This window comes from Mesoplodon mirus, assembly GCF_964341445.2.
Source record: "Mesoplodon mirus genome assembly, chromosome: 2".
NCBI lineage: Eukaryota > Metazoa > Chordata > Mammalia > Artiodactyla > Ziphiidae > Mesoplodon > Mesoplodon mirus.
In genome coordinates, this window is record NC_138977.1 from 155,253,987 (window position 1) to 155,272,604 (window position 18,618).

General features: G+C 44.5%; 1 protein-coding gene across 2 annotated transcripts in view; it reads right to left on the bottom strand.

Annotated features, from left to right (window-relative positions):
- The window catches only part of HADH (hydroxyacyl-CoA dehydrogenase), a 48,870-nt gene that overhangs the window by 29,787 nt on the left and 465 nt on the right, over window positions 1–18,618 (bottom strand). The window lies entirely within an intron of this gene.

The window sequence follows — 18,618 nt, forward strand, 5'->3', positions numbered from 1 at the left end:
GCTCACGTGCTGGCTGTTCCTGACCCCAAAAGGCATGGCTGGGTCTGAGGGGAACAGTCTGAGACAGCTCTGAGCTGGGCAAGGGCCAGACTCCGGAGCCCGTCTGCCAACTGTGAGACAGAAAAATTCCTTAACCCCCAGAGGCTGTCTCCTCACCCATAAAAATGGGCAGCAGAGCTGTTGAGAGGATTAAAAGAGTTAATATACACTAGGGACTGTGCCTAGCATATCACAACAGCTTAACGATTTTACTCTAGGCAGGCCCCTTCCTCCTTCTGCAAGGGTCCAAGGCCTAATGCTGGATCCAGGTACAGACTCCAAAGGTAAATTACTTTATTTTGCTTTTAAAATTACATCTTCTGATCTCACGACTTGTTCCCTTTTTGGTTTTCATTTTCAGGTTTTCTCTTCTGTGTCCTTCCATTTTTACAAACAGGCTAGGATCTCTCTCCATTTAAAAAGAATGTTTAGGGACTTCCCTGGTGGCGCAGTGGTTAGGAATCCGCCTGCCAATGCAGGGGACACAGGTTCGATCCCTAGTCCGGGAAGATCCCACATGCCGCAGAGCAACTAAGCCCGTGTGCCACAACTACTGAGCCTGTGCTCTAAAGCCCGCGAGCCACAACTACTGAAGCCCGCGTGCATAAAGCCCGAGCTCCGCAAAAAGAGAAACCACTGCAGTGAGAAACCTGAGCACCGCAACGAAGAGTAGCCCCCGCTCAACACAACTAGAGAAAGCCCGTGTGCAGCAATGAAGACCCAACACAACCCAATTAATTAATTAATTAATTAATTAATTAATTAAAAAATAAAAAGAATGTTTAAAAAGCAGGGGGGATACCCACAAGCTTCCTTAGCCACCTGAAGCTGGCCTTCGCTTCACCACAGAAGTCTTTCAATTACTGGGGGGGCACGGTGGTATGTGGAGCGCAAGTTCTAGAACTGGACTTCCTAGGTTTAAACCCTGGCTTAGCCACTTACTGCATAACTTTGGACAAGTTATACAGCCTCTTTATGATTTCCCGATCTGTGATAAGGAAAACAACAGTGCCCATTTCCTAAGATTGTTGTGAAAATTAAAGAAGTTAAAGCGTTTAAAGTGTATACACCAATGCCAAGCACAAAGAAGGTGCACAATGCTTGTTAGATGTCACTACACTTTGCACTCTCACTTTCCCCCTGAGCCATGCAATTCCTAAACCTTAGCGTTGAGGCTTCTTCCACCACTACTGTGGTATGAATGTAGAGATAACTTATCAATGGTCTTCTAAGTGCTAAAGCCAATGCCTGCTCTTTGGCTCCATATTCTACTTTTCCACAGCCCTACACACTGCCAACTAAACCATCCTTTTTGAAACTCTCCAATTTCTTATCTCTATTTCTTATCTGTTCCTTTTAGCCATATTAATTCTCTCCATCTTCTCAGCCTTTAAACAAAGGTATCCTTCAAGGTTCTGCTGTCAGTATTCTTTTTCTCTGTCTTTATATCCTTTCTTTCTGGAATCTTAATCATTCGCATACTTCCAGCTATGTATGAAACCAGCATATTCTGTCCTAAGCTACAGTCAACACCTTGACCCTAAAAACCAATTCTCCTTGACCTTCATTAATACTACCACTATCCTGAGGGTCACAATTTGCTGGACAACACTTTTTTCTTAACCTCAACCCTTAATTACGTCCAAAGAAATTATATCCACTATTCAAGGCCCATTTCAAAAGCTACCCTCTCCATGAAGCCTTTTTCCAAATGAATGTCTTCTTTCCTCTGTTTTGAAACCTTAGACCTAGACTTTTACTGCTGTTATTATGCTGCTTCACACCAAACTCAGCTGTGTCATGTGGATCTTTGTCTAACGATCTCTGCTCTTAGATCTGAATCCCTTGATAGCAGACATTGATCTGGTCCCTGTGTCCCTTAGCACTCATCACTTGCACACGGTGGTTGTCCAATAAATAACTGCTCAATACCAGGTGCCTAGAGCGCAGTGACCTGAGCCCGTGCTCTCCTCCAGCCACACACTTCTCCCTCACGCTGCTTCATGGCTCCACGACCCTGCCCTTAGGTTCCCTCCACCAGAAAGCACCTCTCCCTCGCTGTTGCCTGGGGGACTCCAACTTGTCCTTCATGATCCAAGAGAGGCCCTCTCTCCTTTAATGAAAGCTCTCCCAACCTCTAGCAGAGGTGGTCACTCCTTTGTGCCTCTACTGATTTACAGATACAGCAGGTCTTTCCTGCAGGACTCCAAATACAGAAAGAAAACAGAGTGCGGAGCTGGTGAGAGCCACCAGCTACCAATGGCCACTCAGTTATGTAACGGTAGCCAGAACCCCAGGATGTGAATACAACAGAGAAATCAAAAACAAATGGTCATAAACGATTTCATGTTGTAAAAATCTCACAAATTTCAGAATAAAGGTCATAAACCAATGAGTATGTAGGAGAAATTCCACATGTAAAAGATAAATCAGACATGAAAAAGCTGACCAACACCAACTCTTGATGATGACTCAAAATAATACCTAGAGACCTTTTCAAAAGAGCTGCCGTATCATCCACTTCTTCAGAGTCTGAAGTAGCTGTTGCCACAGATCCCAACATAGGGTAGTTCTGGCACACTCCTAACTACAATCCAACCAAAATTTCCAGTAAATATAAATTTCATATACATATATGTGGTGCAATGTATACATATGCCTTTTTTTAACATGTACTTTTTTAATGTTCCTTTTCCCTCACCCTTAGATATATCTTATATGTAATGTCATATCTTAAGTGTCTAAAAGCCATATCTTAAGGTATTTAAACCACTAAAACTTTCATCTGTATCAGGTGACATCCCAGATATGATAAGCAGGTGATCTGTGCCTTTATGACAATTAATTGTTCATACTTGTACTTCTTCCTCTGGACAGTGAGCAATTCAAGAGCAGCAACCACATGTTACCTTCAACTGCCCCAATGCCTAGCACAAAGGGACACAATATTTATGAAAAGAAGGCATGAATAATAGCTCTATTTTTAAAAAGCGTCAATTTGTAAATTATCTTAGGAATAAGCTCTCAAGAAATCATGACTGGTTTTGCTACTAGAAACTCTTTATAACAAATTTTACAAACCAAGTTATTTTAGAATTATGAAAAATCACACTCTTAGTTTGAAAAGGATAGGAAGAAAAAAAAGAGTTAATAACTGGAGCCTTTAGTCAATTACCAAGTGAAAAAAATGCCACAAAAACGCCTGTTATTTTGTGAGCAGTCCAACTGTTTTCTGGCACTGGTGGAGATGCCAGGCAAAAGGGGAACTGGAGGGCAACCACTGTGTAGTATGACCACCTCTGTAATTTCAAAACTAGATTTATGCTTAATTTCCTCCAGCATGTCAACGTGTCCTGTACCTTTTTTCAAAGGGGCTGTGGGCAAAGACACACACAGCCCCTTTGACGGACAGGATGTGTCTGTCCATCCTGTGAGGGACACGTGTGTGAGCCAGGTCAAGGATGACCACAGACATGTGGCATAGGTTCCTCTTCAGGTTTCTCTTCAACGTATGTTTCTCCTCTATCATAGTAGGGAGAAAGTGAGGCACCTTAATTTCTCAACTACTGCAAGGTCAGAGATTGGCAAAAGTATTTACTGTTCAGCTTTATTAGCTACAGATGATCAAGATCATCTATTTTTAGAGCAGGAAGATCAGTGCGGTGGCTTTCACACTTTTTAGCCATGAAATCCTTCCTCATAAGAATGTATACAGAAGAACAATACATAAAGCATGGGTCAGGGAAGAGGGGTTTGGGAACCACTAAGGAGATTCACTGAACTCCTAGCCCTAAAGTCTATCAGAGCACAGTGTAAAAACCTCTGATCTATTCACATCTGTTAGGATGGCTATTATTAAAAAAACAAAAACAAAACCATAAAATAAGTGTTAGTGAGGATATGGAGAAATTGGAACCCTTGCACACTGCTGACGGGTAAAACAGTGCAGCCACTGTAGAATATGGTATGGCAGTTCCTCAAAAAATTAAAAATAATTACCATATTCAGCAATTCCACTTCTGGGTATATACCCAAAAGAACTGAAGCAAGACTGTAACACAGTTACAACAGTAACACAGTTGTAGACCATGTTCACAGCAGCATTATTCACAACAACCAAAAGGTGGAAGCAGCCCAGGTGTCCACCAATGGATGAATGGAAAAACAAAAGGTAGTGTGGACATGCAATGGAATATGATGCCATTAAAAATAATTCCAATCCAATATTATTCCTTAAAAAGGAAAGAAATTCTGGGGCTTCCCTGGTGGCGCAGTGGTTGGGAGTCTGCCTGCCGATGCGGGGGACACGGGTTCGAGCCCTGGTCTGGGAGGATCCCACATGCCACGGAGCGACTAGGCCCATGAGCCACGACTACTGAGCCTGCGCGTCTGGAGCCTGTGCTCCGCAGCGGGAGAGGCCGCGACAGTGAGAGGCCCGCGCACCGCGATGAAGAGTGGCCCCCGCTCGACGCAACTGGAGAAAGTCGTTGCACAGAAATGAAGAGCCAACACAACCAAAAATAAAATATAAAATAAATAAATAAATTTATTTTTAAAAAAAAAAAAGGAAAGAAATTCTGACACATGCTACAACACAAATGAACCTTTAAGACTTTTAGGTGAGGGCTTCCCTGGAGGCGCAGTGGTTGAGAGTCCGCCTGCCGATGCAGAGGACACGGGTTCGTGCCCCGGTCCGGGAAGATCCCACATGCCGCGGAGCAGCTGGGCCCGTGAGCCATGGCCGCTGAGCCTGCGCGTCCGGAGCCTGTGCTCCACAACGGGAGAGGCCACAACAGTGAGAGGCCCGCGTACCGCAAAAAAAAGATTTTTAGGTGAAATAAGGCAGTCACAAAAGGACAAATACTGTAGGATTCCTCCTATAGGTAGTATCTAGAACACAGGCAAATTCAGAGACCCAGAGTAAAGCAATGGCTGCCGGGGGCTGGGGGAAGGGGAGATGGGGAGTTATTACTTAACAGGCATGCACTTAAATGCCACTGAACTGTACTTTTTTTTTTTTTCGGTATGCGGGCCTCTCCCTGATATGGCCTCTCCCGTTGCGGGAACACAGGCTCTGGACGCGCAGGCCTAGCAGCCATGGCTCATGGGCCTATACGCTCTGCGGCACGTGGGATCTTCCTGGACCAGGGCACGAACCCGTGTCCCCTGCATCGGCAGGCGGACTCTCAACCACTGCACCACCAGGGAAGCCCTGAACTGTACACTTTTAAATGGTCAAAATGATATATTACTTTATGTATTTTTTACCACACACACACAAAACCTTTAATCCAACACAACACCTTCATTTTACTGAGAAAAGAAACACTAACTAAAGCAAAAAAATTATTCACCTAAGACTACATACAGGAACTAAAGTGTTCTATCCAAAACATAATTCTGTAAAAGGCACTTCTGTCTACATTACTAACTCCATTAAACTTTTCAGTGGCTCCCATGACCACAGAATAAAAGCTCTTACACGTGGCATGCAAGGCCCTCCAGGAAAGGGACGCACCTCCTCTCCAGACAGGCTGTTCTCCACCGCCTGAGACTCTAATACCACCACAAGGCTCGCAGTTGCCCACATCTGCTACTACTGCCTCTCACCTCCAGGACTTCGTACTGCCCGTGCCTTCTCCCCAGCTTCCCCTCATTAACTAAGCCTGAGTATCACTTCCAGATACTAAGCATCCCCACCCCAAGATCCTCTTCGTCCCAGGCACGGCATCTGTGTTCCAGTACAGGGGTACCTGCATACCCTTACCACGCCACCCACCACGTTGTGTGATGATCGTCCGTTGAAGTGCTGTCTCCCCTACTCCTGGATTCTGACTAAACGTCATTCTATCTTTGTCGGCTGAATAGACCCTGCCTGGCTGGGGTGGGCCCTCAGGAAATGTTGACTGAACAAATACATCTGGTGGGAAAAGCCAAGATGAGATTAGGTCTCCTGAAGGCCCAAGGCTCTCTTCATAGGGTTGCTTAGGGCCTCCCCTCATAATGTGAAAATAACTATATTGGAGTTCCAGTTCAAGACAGTACAGTAGGAGGATCCTGAACTCACGCCCTCCCATAGACACACTGAGTCTACAGCTACACATGGAACAATTTCCTCTTTAAAAAAACCTAAAGAGGGGCTGAGTGACGACTATACGTCAGGCAAAAGAGAAGAAAACCACAAGGTGGGTAGGAGAGGCTGGGATACAATCTCATCATACACCCCATGCAGGGAGGGACCTTGGAACCTGGAGCTTCTCCCTGAAGAGCAAGGGGCTTGCACCCACATCAGGCATCCCAACTTTTGGGTCACACACTTGAGATGACCCTCCAAAACTTCTGGCTTTGAAAACCAACAAGGCTCATGTCCCAAGACCCACAAGACTCTAGCAATCTGAGAAGCCACTCTTAAAGGGCTCACATGCTCAGGTTCACACACCCCAGGGCCCAGCTCAGAGGCAGCTGATCACACCAGACTTAAAATAAAGGAAGCTGACCTGCTTATATTCAAGTGTCAGCCTGAAGGGCAGGCATCTAATTTCACACACACATCTAGAAGCCGGCTGTAACACTCTCCAGGTATGGAGAGCGGTAGGCACCACCTCTGCGCTCTCCCTGTGCCATTCTCCAGAGCACCAGTGTCTTCTGGTGGGAAGCTTCTGCACGTGTCTGGTGCCCCGATTTTTGCAGCTGCTGCTAAGCAGTGTCTCTTGATTGCCTGCCTCTGGAGGCTAGGTGAGTTTGCATTCCTGGCCCCATAGGACTGTAATAATTGTTGTCACCCAGAAAGGAGCTCATACCCATCTGGCACCCAGATTTTTGCTACTGCTGACAGGGGACACCTCTACATCGCCTGGCTCTGGTGGTCAGTGGGGTTTATGTTCGTGGTTCCCACAGGACTGTAACCAACAGAGAAAGAGTTCTTAAAGGGCTACCAGAAAAGAGCTTATACACTCATCTGGTGCCCTAATTTCTGTGGCTGCCACTCAGGGAACACTTCCAGATCACCTGGCTCTGGTGGCCAGAGGCGCTTAATGCCTAAGGTTCCACAGGACTGTATGTATCTAATTACTTTTAAAAGCTGATGCCTGAGGGCCTGGCTTCCAGGTGCCCTGAATCTAGATGCTGAGATTCTTCCCTTTGGGACATTAACAGGACTTGGCACATCCTCAACTACTAAGAGCTGTTAAAAACATAACAGGGTACTTGGATAAGCACACAAGTTGGAGAAAACCAGGAGCTGCGGCAGGGATGAACAACACGGTTCACCTTCTACACGAGGTTACTCCTTCAGGGCTGGGAGAGGTGATTGTTCCATCTACCGTTTAGAGTTAAGCAAACTGAAGAAACAGAGGAATATGTTCCAAATGAAAGAACAAGATAAAACCTCAGGAAAAAAACGTAACAAAGCAGAGATAAGTAATGTACCTGATAGAGTTCAAAGTAGTGGTCATAAAGATGTTCACCAAATTGGGTAGGAGAATAGATGAACACAGGGAGAAATTCAACAAAGACATGGAAAATAAAGAAAGTACCAAACAGAAGTCACAGAGCTAAAGAATACAATAACTGAACTGAAAAAAAAAAAAAAAAGCCATAGAGGTTAAACAGCAGACTAGATAAAGCAGAAGAATCACGTCAACTAGAAGACAAAGCATAAAACTCAACCAATCAGAGCAGCACAAAGGAAAAAGAATGAAAAAAAAGTGAAGATAGCTTAAGAGACTTATTGTACAACATCAAGTATACTAACATTCACGTTACTGTGTCCTAGAAGGAGAAGAGAGGGAGAAAGGAGAAAACTTATTCGAAGAAATAATGGCAGAAAAATTCCCTAACTTGGGGAAAGAAACAGACATCCAGATCCAGTAAGCCCAAAGAGTTTCAAATAAGAAGAACCCAAGAGACCCACACCAAGACATATTATAATTAAAATGTCAAAAGTGAAAGACAAGGAGAGCTGCCCTGCAGATGCCGGACTTGCCGGCACCACGGGTGCGGCTGCCCTGCTGCACCTGAGACGATGGGGCAGAGAGGAAGCGGCTACTTCTACGCTCAGTGCTCAGAACAGTGGGCGCTTAGGATGGTTTGTAGCTGGACATCACCAAAAGCTGCGTGAGGAAGCACCTTGCTTCCACATGCACTTGCAATGGGAGCTGTGTGCAGGCCCTTGAACACTTTGATATTCTTTTTCTTTATAAAATGAGGCTCACTGCGAGAATTAAATGAGATATGTGTACAACCACATGGCAAGCTTTGGGCACAAGGGGATTGACCAGGAGAGGGTCTCCTTACTTGAAATGATTGTTCTGTTGGTCTGTCTGGCGAGGACTGTTTAGGAATCCTTGGGCAAGTGTGACACGCATCCCTGGCTAAGGGCCGCTGAGCTGGTATCAAGGCCCTGTAGGGCCTCCAGGCCCTGTTCAGAGCAGGGTCCTAGGTGGGGACGAGGGGGGCCCAGAGCCACCTGGTCCACAAGCACTCGTGCTCTGAGGACCTTGAGACATGTCACTCTGGAAGGAAGGCCAGAGGTTCGCTCCTGGCATTTGTCCTGTTGATGAGGCAGAAGTCGGGCCCCTGTGTGGAGCCCCTCGATGGGCCAAATGTAACCCTAAAAAATGATCACCCAAACCAGGGGCGTCCTGGTCTCCTTGCAGGTGGAGAGTGCATTTTGCTATTTCTTGAAATGTTTAAGTTGGAGGGCTGAACAAAAGCTGTAGGTCAGTGGCTCTCGACTAGGTGCAGTTTGTCCCCCTCCCAGGGCACGTGGCAATGCGCAGGGCAGGAAAGGGGTAGCGGTGTTGCTGGCATCTAGTTGGTGGGGGCCAGGGCTGTGGCTACATGTCCTGTGGTGCCCAGGACGGCTCCACAGTAAAGCTACAGGGTCCCAAATTCTGATAGGGCCAAGGCTGACAGACCCTGCTACAGAAAATATGGTTGAGGGGGGGGAATTCATGGATTGGATTCCATTTCTCAGGTCCGTGGGCCCAGCTCGGTCCTGTGCGGCTGGTCAGTGGAACAGACCTGCAGGTGTGGCTCTTGTCACTCTAGGACTGGCTTCAGGACAGATCCTGCTGATGAGCCCAGGGCACCGTCCTCAGTTCTGCAGGACAGTGCACCGGAGTGGAGCCAGGGGTGTGTGCCTGACTCACAGCACGGAGGCCATGCACGTCCAGTCTGCGGGCAAGGGCAGTGGAGAGCCGGGGAAGTCATGGCCTTGGGAATGTCCTCTGATGAAAAAGAACTTGCAGGCTTATCAAATAACTTTTGTGTGGAACGTTGGTGTGTTGAAAAGCAGTTCTATGTGCTTTTCCCCCTTGGTGTGGATCAGCAGTGCTGAGGCAGCAGGCGTGACACAGAAGTGTGAGCAGAGACGGTCTGGAATCCCCAAACTCCAGGGAAACTCGAGGTGACAGCAAGCCAGTGAAGAGGACAGGAGTTGGGGCCAGTGGTGGTGGCGGCAGCCCGGCAGGCACCCCTCGTCTCAGGGTCCTAATCCTGGCTCCAGCTGGGTGGTCAGGGGAGCTGCAAGGTCTTCTGGGCAAGCAGAGCCCACAGTCCTGAGCTGTTCTTCGCTGTGTTTGGGTCATCTCCCCCCAACCAAGGGGGAGAAATCTAGATGAGGTTTAAGAATTAATGCTTTAAGAATGTGGATCTCATAGTTAAAACCTTAGAACACGTGCTTTCAGCATAAGGTGCTAAAGTGAACGAAAGATTTAACACCTTTTCAAGGAGGGTGTCTCCATGTGGGCAGAATTAGAGAATAAGTGGGTGTTGAATTAAAAAAAAAAAAGACAAGGAGAAAATATTAAAAGCATCAAGAGAAAAACAACTTGCTACACACAAGGGAACCCCCAGTAAGACCAACAGCAGAAACTCTGTAGGTCAGAAGGGAGTGGCACAATACATTCCGAGTGCTGAAAGAAAAAACTTCCAACCAAGAATACTCTACCTGGCAAAGTTATTGCTCAGAGTGAAAGAGTTCATCACTACTAAACCAGCCTTACAAGAAATGTTAAAGGGACTTTAAGCTGAAAAGAAAGGGCGCTAATTAGTAACAAGAACACATATGAAAGAATAAATCTCACTGGAAAGGTAAATATATAGTAAAGGTAGATTAATCATTTATAAAGCTAGCATGAATATTAAAACACAAAAGTCATAAAAATAACTATGATTATAATAATTAGTTAAGGGATATACAAGATAAAAAGGTGTAAAATGTGACATCAAAAACATTAAATGGGCTTCCCTCGTGGCGCAGTGGTTGAGAATCTGCCTGCTAATGCAGGGGACACGGGTTCGAGCCCTGGTCTGGGAAGATCCCGCATGCCGCGAAGCAACTAGGCCCGTGAGCCACAACTACTGAGCCTGCATATCTGGAGCCTGTGCTCCACAACAAGAGAGGCCACGACAGTGAGGCCCACGCACCGTGATGAAGAGTGGCCCCCGCTTGCCGCAACTAGAGAAAGCCCTTGCACAGAAACGAAGACCCAACACAGCCAAAAATAAAAATAAATTAAAAGAAGGCTCAACATTTTAAAAAACCCAAAAAAACAAAAAAACAAAACATTAAATGGCGGGGAGGGTACTAATGTTGAGCTTTAGAATGGGCTCAAACTCAAGTTGTTATTAAATTAAAATAGACTGTACAAGTTGCTGTATGTAAGCCTCATGGTAACCACAAAGAAAATTAAAAGTCAATGCAGGGAACTGAAGATATCTGAAATATGAATATAAGAATTCATAATCAGAATCTATAAACATTTCCTAAAAATCCATTAGGGAAAAAAAGGACAACATGAGAGCTAAACAGGAATGAAATTTAATAGCATATTACACAAGAATATATATATATATGGCCAATAAACATGTGAAAAGGGGTTCACCTCACTAGTATTGTAAGCAGGGAAATTCTAATAAAAATACAATGAAATGTCACTACACCCACCAGAATGACTAAACTTTAAAGCAACAATATAATCCTATAGAGCAAAGAGAATCTTCATACCCTGAAGGCAGAACTGTAAACTGGTATAACCACTTTGGAAAAATGTTTGGCATTATCTACTGAAGTCAAATATATTCATATCTCGTAATCCAGCAAGACTGTAATTGAAATTGAAATTGTAATTTCACCCAAGAGATATGTGCACACATGTATGTCAGAAGACAGGACCATGACTCTTCACAGCAACAGTGCTGTGACGGTTAATTCCAGCAGGTCTAGAATTAGCCTGAGTTGTTTTGCTAAAGTTCCTGCACCACAATGACCCCTGCTCAAGGCATGAAACCTACTGATTTATAGTGTTGCTTTGTAAACTTAAGTCTAAAGTTTTGGGGTGGTTTGCACCAGCTTATCAGCATTGTTTGTTGACAAGAGTGATATTGATGATTCACACCTGATTTGATTTTTTAAATTACATTACTGAATTTTCTCTTACTTAGAAAAGAATTTCATGTGTCTTGGATACAAGGAAATCAATCACACTCACTCTTCTCAAATTATTCAGTGATAAATTATCCCCAGCTTTCTGAGGAGATGGTAGCGGAAGAGGGGATCACAAAAATAAAGAGGTCTTTTTCCCTCCTCCCATAGACATGTTATTTTTTCAATAAATAAGGAAGGCTCTCCCTGGCACTTTAATCTGAGTGCCAATAATCTGAATCAACCCACTGAGAACTCCTGTTTTATGTGATAGTGACCTACACTGTAAGACCTCGAGGACAAGCAGTCTGCAATGGAAAAAAATTTATTTGAAGGCTATGTCCTCAGCTCTATGACTTCTCTAGCCTTGGTGGAAAGCAGGCTTAGCCAGAGAGAAATATTTTTGGACAGGGGTGCTCAGAGCTGTAAAAATAGGCCCAGTGAACAGCACACTTGTCAAAGCCCCTGAGTACTCCAGCCACAGGACCAAGGAAACATGCCAAGCAGAAGCTTGCTGGATTTCTCTATTTTTGCAAACATACCACCAGATTTGAAGCCCCTTCTCTGAAGTATAATTTGAGTGGAGAATTTGTGAGAATTACATCAACTAGTCCGGTGAGATGTTCCATGTGTCCCTACATTACAGGAGGGCTGCATTTCATCAACATTACATTCTCTCTGAAAAACGGCAAAGTTGTATGTACCATCTGCCAAATGCAAATTCTGACTTCTCGATCCCCAGAGTAAGTGTCTGGCCCAGAATAAGTACACAGAGTCGCTGCTCCCCATGAGGCTGCTGTGCCCCAGAGGCTGCTGCGCCTTTGCATCTAGGCCTGCCCTTGGGTTCTCATGATTTGATCCAGGGAGGATAAAAGTCATAAATCAGTTGCATCTCTCAGAGCTGGCAAGTCGGGGTGTATGATTGTCTCTGTGCAATGCCGTGAACTCTGCCATCAACACAAGCTGTCTTCACAAACTTCAACAATCAGAAAAAGGCATTCCATTGAGGCTTTCGACCACCACCACAGATAGCTGGTTTGTACTTAAAACAGTTAAGTTCATTGGCTGGCCTCTTTTTTAAACTGAGATTTTTATATTTTAAATAGCATTTCTAAAAAGCCAAGGAAATGTGCCTCAATTTTTAAGTGAGCCTGTTAAATACACCATTTTTTAAAAAATTCAGTAAGCATCTGGGTTTGGTAATGTAGAGAAAATAAATTCTCTCCCTGGACCCTCCACTCCCATCTCCCACAAATTCTGGAAAGGAGATGGGATAGCTGGGCATGTCAGTGGCATCAACCAACTCTTAGTTATATTTAAGAATCTCTGAAGGATGTTGCCAGGATGCACACTTTCTGAGTAGAGGAGAGAGCTGCAATTCCAAACTGCTCTCTCAGAAGATTAATATGGCAATAGTTATTAGGATGAGTGTTTCTTTCCTATTAGATTCTGCTGAAATGAACCAATTAAGATGTTTCCTCAACAATTCAGGTATCAATGCCTGGTCTAGGAATTACAAAGGAAAGAACAGGGGAAACAGCTCTCCTCGCAGGAAAGCCTCAGAGCCTTCTGCTGTATGGTGGACACTCTGACAGCAATCCTGTCTTTGGAGTGCATGAAGTGGCTAGAAGATCAACAACGGCAATCACAGAGGGAGGAAACTCTTTGGGAAAGCTGGAGAGAACCAAGAAGTCTTGCCAGGTGAATTTGAGTCTATTATGGGCAGAAAGAGAGTAGCAGAGGATGGAGATGACCAGCAGGTGACTCTAACTTTGAATCTAGAGCTGAAGAGAGGTCAAGCTGATAACTGCTGATTCCAGATACCCACAAAAAATCCCCTTGCCCATGGAAGCCATACTTCTCCCCACAAGACAGCAGAGGCCAAAGGTGCAGGTAGAACTGTGGTCACTGCAGCCACAGGGATCTCCAGCAAGCAGAAGAGTAGTTGAGAGACCTGAGTTCCAGGCCCTGCTCTGCCTCTGACCCTCGACCCCAAGTGCCATCTCTGCAGGGATGAATATCATAATAGTCACACGAAATGACAGAGACATTAAAGTGCTTGGAACAGAAAAAAATGTCACATCTGTAGTGTTTTTCAAGTGTCAGGCTCTGTTGCAAATGCTTTATGACTATGAACTTACTGTAATACCCAAATACAAGTGAACAAAGCACTAAGATTATCTCTCTCAACAGCCCACACAATTAGTCTTAAAATCTTTAGAATTGTTTAAACTCTCCATAGCTCCCTATCATATCTTCAAAGAGTTAAGAGAATCTAAAATAAGAGAAGTCATCACCAGATTACAGCTGATGGATCTACATAAAGGCAGCTAACATTTACTGAACAGTTACCATTGAAAACACTAGTGCAGTCTAAGCTCTTAGCTCATAGAACTCTCAGAACACTGAGACAAGTATCATTATTCGTAGATAAGGGAAGAAGCAGAGAGGGGTTAAGAGACTCGCCCAAGATTCCCACAGCCAGGAGAGGAAGGGCTGGGATCCAAACTCCAGCAGGCACTTTACAGCCTGCTCACTTCCAGGCATTAGACCACCGCTGAGCGGAAACTATCACATAGTCAGCATAACCTAGAGGGAGATATAGAACAGAAAGCAGCAGCATTATCTTCCTGTGGCCCCAGGAGAGCTAGGCAGTGAGGTATGTGCCTAAGGCAGATATGGGGAGAAGAGAGAAGGAGGAGGAAAGGAAATGAGAAACTCAAGAAAGGGGCAGATAACAGTGAGGTGGTCTAGGACACGGCAGAGAAAACCCAAAACCTGACTGAGGTACCATTTCTGCTCTACAATACCCAAACATATTCTACGGCATTCATTTTTCTGCCTGTCAGCCCTACCTCTTCTACAGTATCTCCAGCCACACCCCAAGTCCAAAGACTAATATGCTGACAGAAGCTGATTTTACTGTCCTAGTACATCATGGGTATCAGAGAACAGCCCAATAAAGAAATGGGCAACAACACAGTAAATGAGGGAAGAACTTCATGACAAACACACAGCCCATACCCCTGAGGACAAAGTTAACACCTGGGAATAAAACTATCCCCTCCATGGGACTTCCCTGGTGGCGCAGTGTTTAAAAATCCGCCTGCCAATGCAGGGGACATGGGTTCAAGCCCTGGTCCGTGAAGATCCCACATGCTGTGGAGCAGCTAAGCCCGTGCACAATAACTACTGAGCCTGCACTCTAGAGCCCGCGTGCCACACTACTGAAGCCCACATGCCTAGAGCCTGTGCTTGTCAACAAGAGAAGCCCCCGCTCGCCGCAACTAGAGAAAGCCTGCGCACAGCAATGAAGACCCAACGCAGCCAAAAATAAAAGAAACAAAACAAAACAAAACCAAAAACAACTATTCCCTCCATAAAGGACTTTGAGTCAAAATGAGAGCTTACAGCCAGGTGACTGTGCCAGCCTCCTGTGCTCCTAAAACTTCTCCTAGGCCACTGCACTGTTTTCAAACAAACCTCAACAGAGGCATACTCACTGTAGCAACAGAAAAGAATAAAGCTAAACAACACAAAGCAACTCTGATCATTCTTCTACTCAGCATCAGAAAATTCAAAGTTGGGGGCAGGAAAAAGGAGATGGGCAAACAAATGCAGAGGCTGGGGAGAAGACTTCCTATCCACTTGAGTCCTCATCAAGCATCGCAGAGTACTACAAATGTCAGGGAAACGTGTACTTGTAGCTTAGAATACCCCTCCCCTTGTTTTAATAGCCTAAGGAGCTCTCCCCAGAAAAAATGTGCACTTTTTGCTCTTTAAGAGGAACAAATAAAAAAGCTTTCGGTGTGAACTCAGCTCCAGCCTCCTTCAAGATGCAAACTCTCACTTCCTCAAAGAAGTGTAGTGCACTGAAAGGAAGGTTGTACCAGAGAGCCAAGAAATCCAGCCCCTAAAATGCCATTCCCAGAAAGCCCACTGGCTTCTCACTAGTAAATTAACAAAAGCTATAAGCTCTCTGGGCTCCTCATATGAAAAAAAGGCAATGCAAGAAGCAAAGCTTTGACTCATTCTATAAATTGAAGAGATGCACAGCTAATAACTTTTTTCCTTTTGTTCCCTTCTTTACAAAGCAAAAATCAACCTGTCCCCCACTCAAGGGTCAATTACTGCTGGAAGCTTCTTTGCTGGCCTAAGTATCCAGCTGAAGATAAACTGGCAATCAGACCCAAGTCAGAATAATGGGCAAACACACAAAACAAGTTAACCTTACTTAAATATTAACCCACAGCTTTTGTTTTGTTTTTTTTAAATTAAAACAAGCAAAAGTAATGACAGGCAAAGTAGATACTCTTAGAGAATACAAATATACAAATGGCCTGTGCTCTGATCAACTACGTATGATTAAACACAGACCTCACTCGTCTTAAATTGCTTAATTGCTTGAGAAATGTGTCAGGCTCCCACAAAATCTACCCAGTTTTTTTTTTATCCTACTCAGCATGAACTGGAACATATGGCAAAAAATGATAAATTTTTAAAAATTAAAAATGTAAACAGAACTACACCTTGATTAAAATTAAAACTACTTCACAGGACTTCCCTGGTGGTGCAGTGATTAAGAATCCGCCTTCCAATGCAGGGGACGCGGGTTTGATCCCTGGTCAGGGAACTAGATCCCACATGCACGCCACAACTAAGGAGCCCGTGAGCTGCAACTAAGGAGCCCGCCTGCCGCAACTAAGATCTGGTGCCACCAAAAAAAAATTCTTTTTTAATTAAAAAAAAAACTACTTCAGAAAGGGTTCTGGAGAGTGAAGCTAAGTGTGAATTAGTAGCATAAACTTAGATGTTAGTTTGTGCTTGTGTTTTTAAGGCTTTACTGAGGAGTATAAAAAGTGCCTTCCCTCTTTTCAGAGGTCCCTGAACAAACTGCAGTCAACAACTGGCATTTGCCTTCAAGATTAAGCAAGATGGAACAGAATCACAACCAGTGCTCTCCATCTTAACATTACAGGCCTACCACAGCAGCAAGGTTCAGAGATGGGCGTGGCATGAGGGGACAATGACAAAAGGACAAGGATAACACCATGATGGTAATAACCCTGAAGGCAGCTAACATTCTGTGAGCTCTTACTAGATGCCACTGTGCTAAGTGCTTGACATGTGCTGCTTCATTCAATCCTCTCCATACTCCTAGGAGGCTACTCCTACCTCAGAGATTAGTAAAGCAAGGCACAGAAGTAACTTTTCCATGTTAGCACAGAGCCAGCATAGGACATCCCAATTCCCCACAGTGAACTGGATCCAATCTACAGTCAAACCACACCAACTAATAGCTGTGGCACTAAATAAGCAAAACAGATTTACCCTGTGACAAAAGCTGTAGGTCAAGGAGCATGAAGAATGAGGCAAAACTGCCTCGAACAGCATGCTTCAGGATAAGAGTGCAAAAATGGATCAGCTAAACGTCCGAAACCAAACAATTGGCTGAAAGTGGCACACAGAGATATAATGCAGGGAAGTGCGGTTCCCCTCCACAGGGTTAAAGCTGTCACCTACAGTGGCTGAGGCTCTTTTAAACCTTGTTATGTAAGGACAGAACTACTGTTCCCTAGGACTGTCCACTATTTAAATCTTTGGTCCTTATCAACTTCTTGAATGACAATTCCATTATATTTCCAATGTGTGGGGTAAATAGCTTTCCTTTTTACCCCTTAGGTTTCAAAAGGCACGCCACCCTGGTCCAACTACTCAAGGATTTGATCCACAAGTCTGAATGCCCATCATTGTCAGTCTCCTCCCTCCTTTCTCAGATGAAAGCTCCAACACCACACCCATAATTTTAGGTGTTACGTGTGTGCCCTTTTGTGCAACATAACATTTTTTTGGCCAGTAGTGGATACAGTACTCCAAGAACTGAGCAACCTGAATTCGTACAAAAGCTGAAGTGATGCTTTCTACTTAGTTTCTAATCCTCTTCCACTGATGTCTTCAAGGGACCATCAACAATAGTTTCTGGACCCATTTCCTATATTGTTATTGGGGGCTTAAGGCCTAATATCTTGTCACTAAGATGTTGTTTAGATGTTTTTAAACAAATACATTACTTTATACCTGCCCACAACAAATCTCACTCTCACAGCGTAGGGAGATTTGGGTGGAGCAGGGAGATACAAATGCACTCAACCTAAACTTTCTTTTAAGTATCACGTAGTATAATAAACTTTCATGTTAAAGGGACCTACTCCTCCCATCTCACGTATAATAAAGATTAAGGGGACACCATAACCCAGCAGCCAGGGCATGTACACAATAAAAAGGGCAATATATGTCCAAAAACATGATCTGAGAAGAAATGGGAGTCAGAAGTATAAAACATTAATGAAATACAGATTTTCGAAGAAAATGCAATCCAATTAATATGTTGCAAAAAACTTGCAGTCTGGGAAGTTTTAAGATATATAATAATAAGCAAAGATTCTTCTACAAAGCAAGCATAGAAGCATGGACTTGGCTGGAAACAGACACTACAAGAATTAAACTCCTTCATGATCATAGCCACTGAACTTGAGTTCTCCCCTAAGAAAAATTAGATAAATGCCTCCCCCAGTCCAACAGTACAAGTAACAAAGGGCCGGCCGACATGCTAAGCATATAATCAGCTAGGCTATGAAAATCACGGTTCCCCAATACGAGCTGGAATATAACCGCTAAAACTCAATCAGTAAAAACACAAGGATCACAGTACCTATGTAACAGCTGCACAACTGACCCTGAATCAACAGCTTAGTTGGAACCGGGCAGAGTCCTGAAGATGCACACTGAGATTAGTGACTCCTTCAGAGCCCTCAACCGCTCTGCCTTCCCCTCCCACTCCACCCAGCGCCAGAGGGCACTAGGTCAAAGACTTCTTGCGCAGCACTTGGTGGAGTCCCAGGGCCTCACAAGCGCCGATTAGGTAACGTTACCAAATGCTACAAAAGTGCTGACTACTATTATCCTTTGTAACTCAGCAAGCAAACACTGGGAAAGGAGAAAAGACCATCTAGAGAGCAGAAAACTGCTCTGACAACGGCTGCAGAATTATAAAAAACTAATAAAATTAAAACTGATCGCAGTGCGGGTCTCTGGAAGCCAACCCCCGTAAACTGAGGCTCGGCGCAAGAACACTAGATCTTTGAGGGACT